At 38.1% G+C, this 14,518-nt stretch overlaps 1 long non-coding RNA gene across 1 annotated transcript; it reads left to right on the forward strand.

Annotated features, from left to right (window-relative positions):
• LOC131218274 (uncharacterized) lies at positions 1–3,852 on the forward strand. Its single transcript, XR_009157596.1, has 4 exons — positions 1–92; positions 512–583; positions 3,158–3,286; positions 3,609–3,852. It is a non-coding gene; the product is annotated as an uncharacterized LOC131218274 (long non-coding RNA).
• Positions 3,853–14,518: the final 10,666 nt, after the last annotated feature.

Here is a 14,518-nt window from a genome sequence, read left to right on the forward strand (position 1 = left end):
AGATCATTAAGGCAGATTTCACTTGTCCCTCATAGTTCTCTACCAGTGCAAAAAACCTAATCAAAAGGATTTTGGACCCTAATCCTTTAACTGTATGTACTTTTCCTTTTTGTGCTTTGACACAAGCACCGTGCCTTCAGCTTGTTAGAATAAATTGTTGAAATTGCAGCCGGGTCTCTTTGCAAACATTTTATTATAGAGAAATGCTATTGTACACAAATAGTGGAGTGCACATGATGGGCAGTCCAAATCGTGTGCTTGTCTGCCATGTGTCTCCTTGGGAACTTGGTTGCAAATTTTCATGTGCAATTAGGCATTCTAAATATGGTGCACTTCACAGTGCAACAAGAATCCCACACTTGGATATTGCTCAAACTACATTTTGCTATGGTTCTTCTTTTAACACATTTGTGACTGCCATTTTCAGAAAGCTTGCATTTGGTAGTTTTCTATGCTGAATTTGGGCTAAAAGGCTTTCTTCACATCATAATTAGTTGCAACTTGTTGACAGATGCGTGAAGTCGTGTGGGATGTTAGAACCTATTTCCCAATGGCAATAATTAGTGGAAGATGCCGTGATAAGGTACTAGAGCAATTAGCTACTTTGCACGGAAAATAGGTACAGGCAGGTGTATTTGTCATTTTACTTTTTACAGGCTCATGCTTTTCTAGCCTGGGGTGGTTTGTTTGTCTTATTTGCTGGTTTGGCTACACAGTTACATCTTATTCTGTTAATTGGATTTTATTGGAGATAGGAGAACGCATTTCAATCAGATGTGGTTCATTTTTTGTTCTTTAATAGCAGCATGTCTCTTGTTTTCTGAGAAACGGGATCTGTATAAATGGTCCAAAATGTCACTAACTTCACAAATCATAGTTTCAAAAAAGGATCTCATCCAATGTGTATCTTTGCTATCTAGATATCTCTCATGTTACCAGAGCTAAGGCTGTGTGTGTGTGTTCACTCCCCAAGTATAGGGTTGTGATGTAGTAATAAACTCGGTAAGACCGAGGTCGAATCCCAAGGGACTGATACCTGTACATAATCTGAAACTAAATAGAACTAGAACTAGACTAAGATGTAATCTAAATCAAGCGAATATGAGGGAATAATTATGAACAGATTAATTAAAAACTAATAAAAATAAAGGTGGGAACTAGAGTGCCAAGGATCCACTTGTAGCAATTGGGAAGTTACCTTATATTGATTCAAGGACACAACTGGAATCAGAGTCCCATCCTATCCAGTTGGTAAGAAGAGATTTGTCAGATCTCTGAATGTCTCATGAATCTAATCATCAACAGATATGATTGGTATAGATTTGGAAGTGATTCCATCACCTAACCATGCCCAGGAGACTATGGCAAACAACAATAATTTACCAATACCATAGCCAATCACAAGAGAATTGTAAAAGTTAGGAAGGGGTTCCATCACTCAACCATGCCAAGGAGACAGTGGTGAACAACAGGGCCTCCTAAGTTTACAATCTCATAATGAAAAGAACATACTCAAAGCTATTGCAAATCTACTGTAATTTGAGTCACAATAAACCATTAAAAACTAAAAGTATTTCTTAATAATCAAACTAAAATCCACAAGAGTTCAAGAACTATGAATTAAAGTAAAGCTAACAACCCAATCACACTACAAGCTTCACCTCTTAGCCCTATCTAAGAGGTTCAGCCCAACATGAATGGACTGGATCCCTTAAACAAAAACAAAATAAAAAGAAAAAAAAAAGAAAAGAAGAAAAAACTAGTATCACTCTCTCTCTCTCTCTCTCTCTCTCTCTCTCTCTCTCTCTCTCTCTCTCTCTCATTCAAAACCCAAAAAAAAGGCCCCGGATTCACATTCTTTTCTTTCTTTTATAGAAGGGAAGGTCGGTTGCAGTCAATGATTGGAAGCTTGCGAGCCAAAGGTGGTTTGGAGTCGGGTTGCACAGATGCAGCATCCGCACGACCTTTCGCAGCTAAAGGCTACACAGCAAATTGCGTCTGAATGGAATTTTCGACTAAATGAACTCCAAGTGCAAGATCTGAGCCATTCAGGCTTCATGGCTCCGGTCGGTCCCTCCCTGGGATGTTTTTAGACGGTCCAGATCGTCAGACCGATCCTATTCATAACTGCAAAATAGCCCGGATCGGTCAGGCTTTTCGCTGTGCGTAAATAGGGCTTGCAAATGGGTCGGCACTGGACTTTTGGTGGGACCCACTCCTTCCGATGTCTACGAAATCCACTCCGTCCATTAGACTCCTCGTAAAATACCATTCAAGAATGAATTGTTTTGCTCGGATTAGATGTGTCCCACAGAACTTTTCTCTCCATCGTCCGTCCCGTGCTTGAATGGTTATGATCCTATCCTCTTTGTTTCTTAAAATATTGTCACTTAGGCCTTGGTATAATGGGCCTTGGGAATCTAATGGACGGTTGGATTGTCCATATGGACAATGGGTGGGGCCCACAACTGCGAACGGATGGTATGGTGCGGACGCTGATAAAACGAAGGTTTTCGTTTTTATTTTTAAAACAAAAGGTCGGTTAAACTGACTTTGACCGCATGGTGCGATCTAGTGCACATCGAGTGCACTTGTGCACTCTCAACTCTAGTGGGGTCCATGGTGATGGATATGAGAAATCCAATCCATCCATCCATTTTCTTAGCTAGTTTAAGGAGTTGATCCAACATTTGAAACATATCCAGATTGCAGGTGGGCCCCAAATCATGATTTTAGGGGCTGATCTAGCCATTGGGCCACTTCCACATGGATCCAAGGGCTTAAATTTTATGTGTACGGTTAATTTATGTTCCTCGGGCCCTATATGAAGTTTTGAGCCGATCAGATGGTGGGAACCCTGTGATCTTGTATTCTAGACATTTTTCAGGCCTGTTTGGAGTGAGTGGCTGGAATTTCTCTGATCTCTGGTGTGTAAATCCTTGATCTTGGTCCTATGAAGTTTCGTCCAATGCCTTGGTGATGTCGGAGTGTTAAATCCATGTTTTTAACATCCTTTCCAGTCCACGCTCGTAGATTCACCTTGAATCACAATATGATTAAAATAAGGCATTAAACAGTATCATGCTCATAAATCTAGCTAATAAGTGGGGGTCTAGTATGCAATATTTGATCCTCAACAGTGTGTCGGTTTGTGCAGGGGCCATACTATTGTGGTGCCGGAGCTGACATGGCATTTAGATGAGACATTGTTGATTCTCACTACAAAGCATGCCTTTATGCTGGAATTAACATTAGTGGGATCAATGGAGAAGTTATTCTTGGCCAGGTAGTAATCTCTTGCTTGTATTCTCTCTTTTGGTTTAGCATCTGATGAAGGCCATGGGAAATACCATCTGATGAAACCTAACATATGAGATATGGAAATGTTGCTATGAAAGGGCACTGAAAAAATGAATGTGATATATATATATATATATATATATATATATATATATATATATATATATATATATATATATATATATATATATATATTTCTGAACATGCTTTAGGACATGCATAACAAAGCTTCTCCTGAAAAACTCTCCTTGAAGTTTGGCTTTGTGGAAAATATTCACATATAATTAACATTCAGCATGTATCTATAGGTCCACAACTGAAGTATCTCTGCAGCACAAGTGTTCGCATCTGCCGACTGATCATCGCATTTGTTTTTAGCAGGATGAAGATGAAGAGGCATAGCTTTTTCATATGACTACATTGTTTGTATGATGAAATTGATTTTCAACCATGTGCAGTAAGCTTTCGGATCAAAGTGAAGCTAAGAATATGGTGTTAGTTTATGGAAATTTGATTACTAGTAAAGGCACATCCATGGAGTTCTCGCTTGCGATTGTTGAGAAGCTATTTGCTGCGAGAAGGCATTAGATCTTGCTGTCAATGAGAACTTTAAATAGACATGTTACTATTATGTTGGCATTGTACTTTTGTGAATTGATTGAAATGAATGATTGTATTTGTTGAATGAATGAATGAATAAATGATTGTATTTGAATGAATGAATGATTTAACCATGATATATTTATATGTATTAGCTTATATGAGTTGATCTATCAGGGCATGTATTATAATGGTAAGAGATGCCATTATTATTAATATTATTATTTGTTCTTAAAAAATAGGTAGTAGCTACGGCTATTAACCATAGCCCTTTATCTGGAAACTGTAGCTATTGCTAATTTCAGCTATTTTTATGGTTCTCGCTTGACTTTTTGCTACAGATATAATCCGTAGCTGTGTATACTTTAGAGCTATGGAAGATATGGCTATGGATTTAATCCGTAGCTATTACTTCTATAGCTACGGATTAAATCCGTAGCCATAGCTTTTAGACCTATGGCTATGGTATCAATGGCGACAGTCATGCTACAAACTAAAACCGTAGCTATAGGTCTTTAGCTATGGCTTTTTTCCGTAGCCTTTGCCCTATTTTTTGGTAGTATAGTCGACAGTAAAATAGGGCATGAGCTCCTCATCTTTATGGATGCCTATTAGTTTATAAACTGATCGCCATGCACTCGCACGACAAGTAGAAGACAACCTTCATCATTGACAATGGACTCTATTACTGCAAAGTCATGCCCTTTGGGCTGAAGAACTCTAGAGCGACGTACTAGCTGCTTGTTAATAAAATGTTCTCCCAGCAGATCTGACACTCCATGGAGGTCTATGTCGATGGCATGCTGGTCAAGAGCATCAAGGTCGTAGACCACACGACCGTTCTCGAGGAGATGTTACCATCCCGAGGAAGTACCAGATGAAGTTGAACCCGAGCAAATGTGCCTTCGAAGTAAGCTTAAGAAATTTCCTCAGCTTTCTGGTTAACACAAGAGAAATTGAGGCAAATCCAAACAAGATACAAGCATTGTTGAACATGAGCCTACCCAAAACTACAAAGGAGATTCAGTGTCTCACGGGCAGAGTGGTGGCCCTCAACAGATTTGTCTCCCGAGCTACTGACAAGTGTCTTCCATTCTTTCAATAGCCGAAGAGTAAAGCAAAGCCGATGTGGACCACTACCAAAAAAGGAGCAAGGGCTATGGACTTTGGTAGTTTTTAGCTATAGATATAAGCCATAGCTATATTGCTACAACTTTTATTCGTAGCTAAAAGCTACTACCCCCACTAGAAACCTTATTAGAGATTGGCCCATTGTAATATATGTGTTTTATCTAAGCCATCCATCCATTTTGAAATATGATTTCAGGGCATGAGCCCCAAAAGTAGGCAGATCAAAGGTCTAGGTGGATCACATCATAAGAAACAATGAAAAATAAATTTTTATTGTTAATATGTCATGTGATCCACTTACAACTTCGATGTGACTATTTTTTTATCAACCCTAAAATGAGATGTTAAAATGGATGTATAGAGTGGATAAACAACATACATTATGATGGGGCCCATGAGTGGATGGAGTGGACCACACCATACATCCCATTTTTCCCCAAATTAAACCAAACCCCGTCCGCGCTCCCTCCCCCTCACCTGCTTTTTCCCAAAAGCAAAAACCCTCTCTCTCTCTCTCTCTCACTCTCGCATTTAGCCTCTCACGATCCCTCTCTCTCTCTCTCTCCCTCTCTCTCTCTCTCTTAGCCTCTCCCATTCCCTCCCTTTCCCTCAAACTCTCACTCTCCCTCTCCCTCTCTCAATCTCTCGTGCTCCCTCACCCTCTCTCTCTCTCTCTCTCTCTCTCTCTCTCTCTCTCTCCCTCTCTCTCTCTCTCTCTTGACCCCATTTCCCTTTATCTCTCTGTTTCCCTCCCTCTCACTCTCATTAGGGTTTTCAATACCCCATTTCACTGTAAACTCTATTTCCCTCCCTGTCTCCAATCTGTGAGCACACCCTGTGCTATGGTTTTTTAAACCACTTTCATCCAACCATCGTCACCACCCCGACTCCTCCACCAGTCGCAGCTCCCATAACCGTATCCTTCGTCTGCAGCCACCACCCCTGTAATCCACTATTGCAACCTTTATACTCGACCAACACAACCACCTCCACTGATTGACGCTAACATTTGCACCATCAAGAGCTTGGACTATGAGTAATATCCCATTTTACTATGCATTTTTTTTTTGGTTTTGGTGTTAGATGATTTTTTTGGGCGTTTAGATTTAATTTAGGGGTCGCTTGGATGCTATAAAATCTACAAGTCGTAAATCAATTGCTGGTAAATGGATTACAGGGCTTGTTTGGATGTTGAAATTTCTTGTAAATGTAGGCTTAATTGATTTATAGCTTTTACCTAAATTTGAAAATCAGCCCATATTCTATGTTGGTATGATGATTAAAACCATCTATGTTTTGGGTCTTATGTTGTAACATCCCGAATTTTCAGAGCCAAAGTTCATACTCTTGCCCAAGAAAATTGGGTGTTAATAATGTAAAACTTGGATGCTTTAAAAATCGCATCGTATTTTTTTCATTTGGATCACATCTAGATAGATTTCTGAAGGTAGCAATCACAAGAATAAAATCAACTGTATTGAATATTTCATCGGAGTAAAAGAATTCATTAAATAATCAAATGCCTTCTCGATGGAAGCTTATTACATTATTAGAGTTCCCAACAGAACTTTAAAACTAAATCATAAATTATCTTCTTATTCTTTCAACATAATCTTCCTTAGGAAGATTGTTCACTAGGTCTTCAATCTGTACGTCACCTGCCTAATCTGTACGGTTGGGAGAGGGTCAACGCCCTACTCATAGTGATTGTTATCCTTTAAGATTAACAATAATTCAAGAGATTCATAAAAGTAATGTAATGGTTCTGATAGGTCTCGTAGTCCACTAATACGAGGATACCATAATGCACAAACAACCTCCATGAGATGCATGCCTAACAAAGTATGTGGGGCTCAGCATCCCTAGTGATCATCACAATGTGGAATACGATTTATAAAAAACCTTGCTCGACCCACCTCCCATAACTACGGATATTTACCGGCATAGCTAATGTTACTGTGGATTTATGTGAACTCCTCAAGGCGCACAACACATGAGCTAGGTAAATAACATGACACGATTTGATCATGGAGCGACTATTTACAACATCTAATCCTGAAAGTGATGTGACGCTGCATTTGCGAATTACATACATCGATTTGTGCACCACTACCCAAAGGCACATGGAATTATGTAACCACCAAGAGGGTGTTTACCCAGAGCGTATTACGTGCATGATAGAATATTTAAATCACTTGTTGTGATATATCTTACACATCACTTACACTTATAGAGAGATAAATTGAATTATGGAGGTTCTGGAATATCAAGACACATGCCCAAGCCTTAAAGGTATATAACACAGGGCTAATATAATAAAGAGAAGAGTAGCAATGGCCAACTCAGCAAAGATAAAAGTGGTAATGGCCTACATAATATAGAGAAGAGTAATAATACCTAACTCAACGAAAAAGAGAGTGGCAAGGGCCGACTCAATAAATTGATAAAGGCAAGGGCAAGACTTATATCCATGACCCCATATAAATTCATAAAGATTACTTGTAAGAAACATTATACTATAATCTCAAAGGGCAGATAATTGATGGTAAAACACATAATTGCAGGCAGAATTCAAAGTAAAATAAGTCATGTTAAAGGAAAAATGAAACAACAGGATGACATGTAAGGGCAATGTAGATATAATAGCTTAAATTAATGTAAGCCTAAAGGATAAAACCCTCACCTTAGGTTGTTGAGTCCCCCTCTTCTAGGTTAATTGTCCAAGGAGTCTTTTAGGACTGAATCCTATGCTAGTCCACCTGGTTTGGATTATTCGATATAGCTTCTTTGATTAGGTGGTTATACTTTGGTCAAGGTGTGCACTAATTTGTTTCAACTTGCTATATCCAGATCCTATCCCACCATAGAGTCAGCTTTTGTTTGGCGTATTGGGTTTGAAAGAAAAGGGTTCGTGGCATACTTACTTGAAGGTGTCGAGACCCCGGTGTGCAACCAGTGATCCAGTGAACTACTGGCTCCTTCCTTCTTCCTTTCTCTTTCTTTCTTTCTTCCTTTCCTTTCTTCTTTCTTTCTTTCTTTGTTGTGGAATTTCTCCAGTGTCGAGCATGGGTATTTATCCAAACTTAGGACCTCCAGAAGATTCCTTCGTATATTGTACGCAAGGAGTGTTTTGCGCGAACAAGTTACGCAAGTTGTGCGCAGAAGACGTTTCGAATCACGCTTCCTCTCTTCTCCTCCTTTCTTTTCTGTCAGAATTGGATTGTTATAGATAGGGCCCACAGATAGGAGGCTGGGATTTCATTATTGGGTGCAAGAACATCCCGTCGTCTGATCAAAGATGGCCCTGCAAGGAGATCTTCATCAGACATGATTGCCAGGTCTTACGACAACTTGTGGCAATTGGGGAGTGCCGATCTGTTTTCCTCCTTTCCTTCCCCCCATTGCTGACATGGATACGGTCGGAAATCCCATCTCCAGGAATTGGACGGCTCAGATTGGAGCTGAGTTTCCAGGTTTGGGCGAAGAACTCCTTGGAACACGGTTAACTTCTCAGCTAGACATCTTGCGGAGGGACTCCCTGATCCATGGAGGTTTCTTAGACAATTCCAATCTCTTGGTCATGGTAGGACCTCTCTCTTGTAGAGATCAGACGGTCCAAATTTTCCAATTAAAGGAATTTCCTTTTGCTGGTTTTAACGTTAAAACTTTCAATTTGGTTGATTTTTACGAGCTAGTGGGTCCACTGTTGTGATTCTTTGAGAAATCCACCTCGTTCATTGGGTTGGTAGGATTATGGTAGGCTAAGAGTCAAAATATGAGGTGGATCCAAGTATTGGGTGGGCCACACCATCAATCAATGTGGGAGTAAAAATCGTTGTCACGCCCAATGTTGTTGTCCTCTATTACAACATGCGTATGAGTGCCTTTTTGAGAATGTTGTTCAAAATAGGTGGGGTCCACTACGATTTCCGTCCGAGAAATCCACCCCCTCCATTGGCTCCTGTACATCGTGTTGGCCCATGGCCTCAAGTATGAAACACATTTGTGGTGCCATGCATGGCACATCTATTTACAAATTTGCCATCTACCTTACCTCCAACTTCCACCATTAGTTGTGTCATAATGCACCATCTGAACGCATTGGCATATTTGGTTTTTCATGTTCTATCCATCGGTCTAATATGGGCCTTAATCGCTTATGAATTACTAAGATGCTCTTTTAATGGCTAGCGCCCTCTGAAATCTGAAATAGCATTTGTACACCTTTAATTGATAATTTACCAGGTAGTATGGACTTATACCCTAAGACCTTTATAATGACTGGATTTTCATGATATTAGATTGGCCCGTTTGGCGGATCCAAACATGATGGATGGTTAGATGACTTGCTAAAAATAAGAAAACTTGATGGTTAGCCCTCTGGGCATGTACGTACATGGATGTACGGTCAGTTTCGTAATCGGATGGACATAAAGCAGGTTTCTGGAGTAATTAGGGGTAGGACATGTATATCATTAGATTAGAGTGACTTATTCACATGTGTAAGTTCCTCAGATTATAATTCTAATAGTGAGGTAAGCATATTCATATGGGATGAACAAGATGAACGGATCAAAATCTTGTCTGATAAGTATACGGACGGGTGTAGAGGTCAAGTAATTGGTTTACTATGATCTAAGGGCTGAAATTTGACATGTATGGTTAATTTATGATAATTAGGCCTGGTATAAAATTTCACATGAAAGGATAGTGGGAGCCATGTGATCTAGGGAGGTCTAGGTTAGTGGTATTTTCATAACTATTGCTAGTCTAAGAGTTTTGTGAAATCTAATGATTCTACATGGTTATATGCACATTTCCAAACAATCCTTACAAATGAACTTACATCTAAATTATTATGGATAAGGAGTTATTCGCTAATTCATTTAAGGGAAGGTATACACATCAAATCACATAATGGATAATCTTGTCTTAAAATCAATGGTCAGATGGCTTGGTCTGTTACTTGGAGATCATTATCAATGGTTAGACTCATGTCAAGGTATAAATGTAAGGTTAGCATAGTCAGATTTGTATCGTACGCATGTACACTACGCCAAAACTGTGAAAAAAGGACAGTTCAAAACCGTCTTAAATGACCAAAAAGGATGGTCATGGACCGTCACAAGGGCCGTCAAATTTTGACGTGTTGATTATTTAAAGGACGGTTAAAAACCATCATTTTTATTGACAAGAAAAAGACAGTCATGGACCGTCCTAAAAAAGGACGGTCTCGGACCGTCTCTTATAAGCCTTTAAAGGACGGCCATTGACCTTCCTTTAAAAGGACGGTCATGGACCGTCCTTAAAAAAAGACTGTCATAGACCATCTCTAATAAGCCTTCAAAGGACGGCCATAGACAGTCCTTTAAAAGGACGGTCATGGGCCGTCCTTTAAAAGGACTGTCATGGACCGTCTCTTATGGGCCTTCAAAGGACGGCCATAGACCATCCTTTAAAAGGACGGTCATGGACCGTCTTTAAAAAGGACTGTCACGGATCGTCCTTTATAAGAGGGTCAATATACACCTGTTACAATATATTTCATCGTATTCTTCCTGATATACACCTGTTATATAATATATTTCATCATATTCACATTCACATCCATCTAAACAACCCAAACTACGTAAATCCAACATAAACTACATTCATCCAAACATAAACTACATCCATCCAAACACAAGCAATCTTATCCACATTACATTCATCCACACATAAATACATATAGGTTTAACATCATAAATAAAAAAAGAAAAAAAAAATCAGCAACAATTTTCTTTTTGTGTCTTTCACCTGAAAAAAAATTATTAAACCAACAAAACATTATTATTCAGAATCATGAAGAATTGCATAAACTTCTTCCAAAAAAGAGGGCACTTTTTAAAAATAAAACTGATCATTAAAATAGGTTTAGGTTTTAGGTTTTAGGTTTAGCTTTAGGTTTAGGATTAGGTTTTAGGTTATAGGTTATAAGTTTAGGTTATAGGTTATAGGTTATAGGTTATAGGTTATAGGTTATAGGTTTTGGTTTAGGTTTAGGTTAAGGTTTAGGCTTAGGTTATAGGTTTAAGTTAAGGTTTAGGTTTTAGTTATAGGTTATAGTATATAGGTTATAGCTTTAGAGAATTGAGAATAGGTTAAGGTTAAGGTTTAGGTTTAGGAAATCGGGTCCGAGTTCGGGATCAGGTTTAGATTTGGGTTATCAAGTTTAGGTTAGGGAGTTGAGATTAGGATTAGGTGTAGGTTTAGGTTCAAGGATTTGAGAATACATTTCGATTTTAGGTTTAGGTTTAGGTTTTAGGCTTATGTTTAGGTTATAGGTTTAGGTTTTAGGCTTATGTTTAGGTTATAGGTTTAGGTTATAAGTGCAGGAAATAGGTTTAGGTTTATATTAGGTTATAGGTTAAGGTTTAGGTTTAGGAAATCGGGTTCAGGCTCGGGATCGGGTTTAGGTTTGGGTTTTCAAGTTTAGGTTTAGGTTTAGGTTAGGGAGTTGAGATTAGGATTAGGTGTAGGTTTAGGTTTAGGGATTTGAGAATACATTTCAATTTTAGGTTTAGGTTTAGGTTTTAGGCTTATGTTTAGGTTATAGGTTTAGGTTTAGGTTAGGTTATAGGTTAAGGTTTAGGTTTAGGAAATCGGGTCGGGTTCGGAATCGGGTTTAGGTTTGGGTTTTCAAGTTTAGGTTTAGGTTTAGGTTAGGGAGTTGAGATTAGGATTAGGTGTAGGTTTAAGTTTAGAGATTTGAGAATACATTTAGGTTTTAGGTTTAGGTTTAGGTTATAGGTTATAGGTTTAAGTTTAGGTTTAGGTTAAGCTTTAGGTTTAGGTCATAAGCTATCGATTTAGGGAATTGAGAATATGTTAATGTTTAGGTTTAGGAAATTGGGTACGGGTTCGGGATCGGGTTTAGGTTTAGGTTGAGTTGATATTAGGATTAGGTGTAGGATTAGGTTTAGGGATTTGAGAATACATTTAGGTTTTAGGTTTAGGTTATAAGTTATTGGTTTAGGTTAAAGTTTAAGTTTAGGTTTAGGTTATAAGCTATAGGTTTAGGGAATTGAGAATAGGTTAAGGTTTAGGTTTAAGAAATCGGGTTCAGGTTCGGGATCGGGTTTAGGTTTGGATTTTCAAGTTTAGGTTTAGGTTTAGGTTAGGGAGTTGAGATTAGGATTAGGTGTAGGTTTAGGTTTAGGGATTTGAGAATATATTAGGTTTTAGGTTTAGGTTTAGGTTATATGTTATAGGTTTAGGTTTAGGTTTAGGTATAGGTTAAAAGCTATAGGTTTAGGGAATTGAGAATAGGTTAAGGTTTAGGTTTAGGAAATTGGGTTCAGGTTCGAGATTGGGTTTAGGTTTGGGTTTTCAAGTTTAAGTTTAGGTTAGGGAGTTGAGATTAGGATTAGGTGTAGGTTTAGGTTTAGGGATTTGAGAATACATTTAGGTTTTAGGTTTAGGTTTAGGTTATAGGTTACAGGTTTAGGTTTAGGTTTAGGTTTAGGTTAAGGTTATGAGTTATAGGCTATTGGTTTAAGTTTAGGTTTAGGTTATAAGCTATAGGTTTAGGGAATTGAGAATAGGTTAAGGTTTAGGATTAGGAAATCGGGTTCGGGTTCGGGATCAGGTTTTGGTTTGGGTTTCCAAGTTTAAGTTTAGGTTTAGGTTAGGGAGTTGAGATTAGGATTAGGTGTTGGTTTAGGTTTAGGGATTTGAGAATACATTTAAGTTTACGTTTAATAAATCGGGTTCGGGTTCGAGATCGGGTTTAGGTTTGGGTTTTCAAGTTTGGGTTTAGGTTTAGGTTAGGGAGTTGAGATTAGGATTATGTGTAGGTTTAGGTTTAGAGATTTGAGAATACATTTAAGTTTTAGGTTTATGTTTAAGTTATATGTTATAAGTTTAGGTTTAGGTTTAGGTTAAGGTATACGTTTAGGTTTCGGTTTAGGTTATAAGCAATAGGTTTAGGGAATTGAGAATAGGTTAAGGTTTAGGTTTAGGAAATCGGGTTCGGGTTCGGGATCGGGTTTAGGTTTAGGTTAGGGAGTTGAGATTAGGATTAGGTGTAGGTTTAGGTTTAGGGATTTGAGAATACATATAGGTTTTAGGTTTAGGTTACAGGTTTAGGTTTAGGTTTAGGTTAAGGTTTAGGTTTAGGTTATAAGCTATAGGTTTAGGGAATTGAGAATAGGTTAAGGTTTAAGTTTAGGAAATCGGGTTGGGGTTCGGGATCGGGTTTTGGTTTTGGTTTTCAAGTTTAGGTTTTGGTTTAGGTTAGGGAGTTAAGATTAGGATTAGGTGTAGGTTTAGGTTTAGGAATTTCAGAATACATTTAGGTTTTAGGTTTAGGTTTAGGTTATAGGTTACAGGTTTAGGTTTAGGTTTAGGTTTAGGTTAAGGTTTAGGTTTAGGCTTAGGTTTAGGTTATAAGATATAGGTTAGGGAATTGAGAAAAGGTTAAGGTTTAAGTTTAGGAAATCGGGTTCGAGTTCGGGATCGAGTTTAGGTTTGGGTTTTCAAGTTTAAGTTTAGGTTTAGGTTAGGGAGTTGAGATTAGGATTAGGTGTAGGTTTAGGTTTAAAGATTTAAGAATACATTTAGGTTTTAGGTTTAGGTTTAAAGATTTAAGAATACATTTAGGTTTTAGGTTTAGGTTTAAAGATTTAAGAATACATTTAGGTTTTAGGTTTAGGTTTAGGTTATAGGTTACAGGTTTAGGTTTAGGTTTAGGTTAAAGTTATAAGTTATAGGTTTATGTTTAGGTTTAGGTTTAGGTTAAGGTTTAGGTTATAAGATATAGGTTTAGGGAATTAAGAATAGGTTAATGTTTAGGTTTAGGAAATCGGGTTCGGGTTCGGGATCGGGTTTAGGTTTGGGTTTTCAAATTTAGGTTTAAGTTTAGGTTAAGGAGTTGAGATTAGGATTAGGTGTAAGCTTAGGTTTAAGGATTTGAGAATACACTTAGGTTTTAGGTTTAGGTTTAGGTTATAGATTTAGGTTTAGGTTAGGTTATAGGTTAAGGTTTAGGGAATTGAGAATAAGTTAAGGTTTAGGTTTAGGAAATCGGGTTTGGGTTCAGGATTGGGTTTAGATTTGGGTTATCAAGTTTAGGTTTAGGTTTAGGTTAGGGAGTGGAGATTAGGATTAGGTGTAGGTTTAAGTTTAGGAATTTGAGAATACATTTAGGTTTTAGGTTTATGTTTAGGTTATAGGTTATAGGTTTAGGTTTAGGTTTAGGTATAGGTTTAAGTTTCGGTTTAGGTTATAAGCTATAGGTTTAGGGAATTGAGAATAGGTTAAGGTTTAGTTTTAGGAAATCGGGTTCGGGTTCGGGATCGGGTTTAGGTTTGGGTTTTCAAGTTTAGGTTTAGGTTTAGGTTAGGGAGTTGAGATTAGGATTAGGTGTTGGTTTAGGTTTTGGGATTTGAGAATACATTTAGGTTTTAGGTTTAGGTTTAGGTTATAGGTTACAGGTTTAAGTTTAGGT

Source organism: Magnolia sinica, chromosome 11, assembly GCF_029962835.1.
Source record: "Magnolia sinica isolate HGM2019 chromosome 11, MsV1, whole genome shotgun sequence".
Lineage (NCBI taxonomy): Eukaryota > Viridiplantae > Streptophyta > Magnoliopsida > Magnoliales > Magnoliaceae > Magnolia > Magnolia sinica.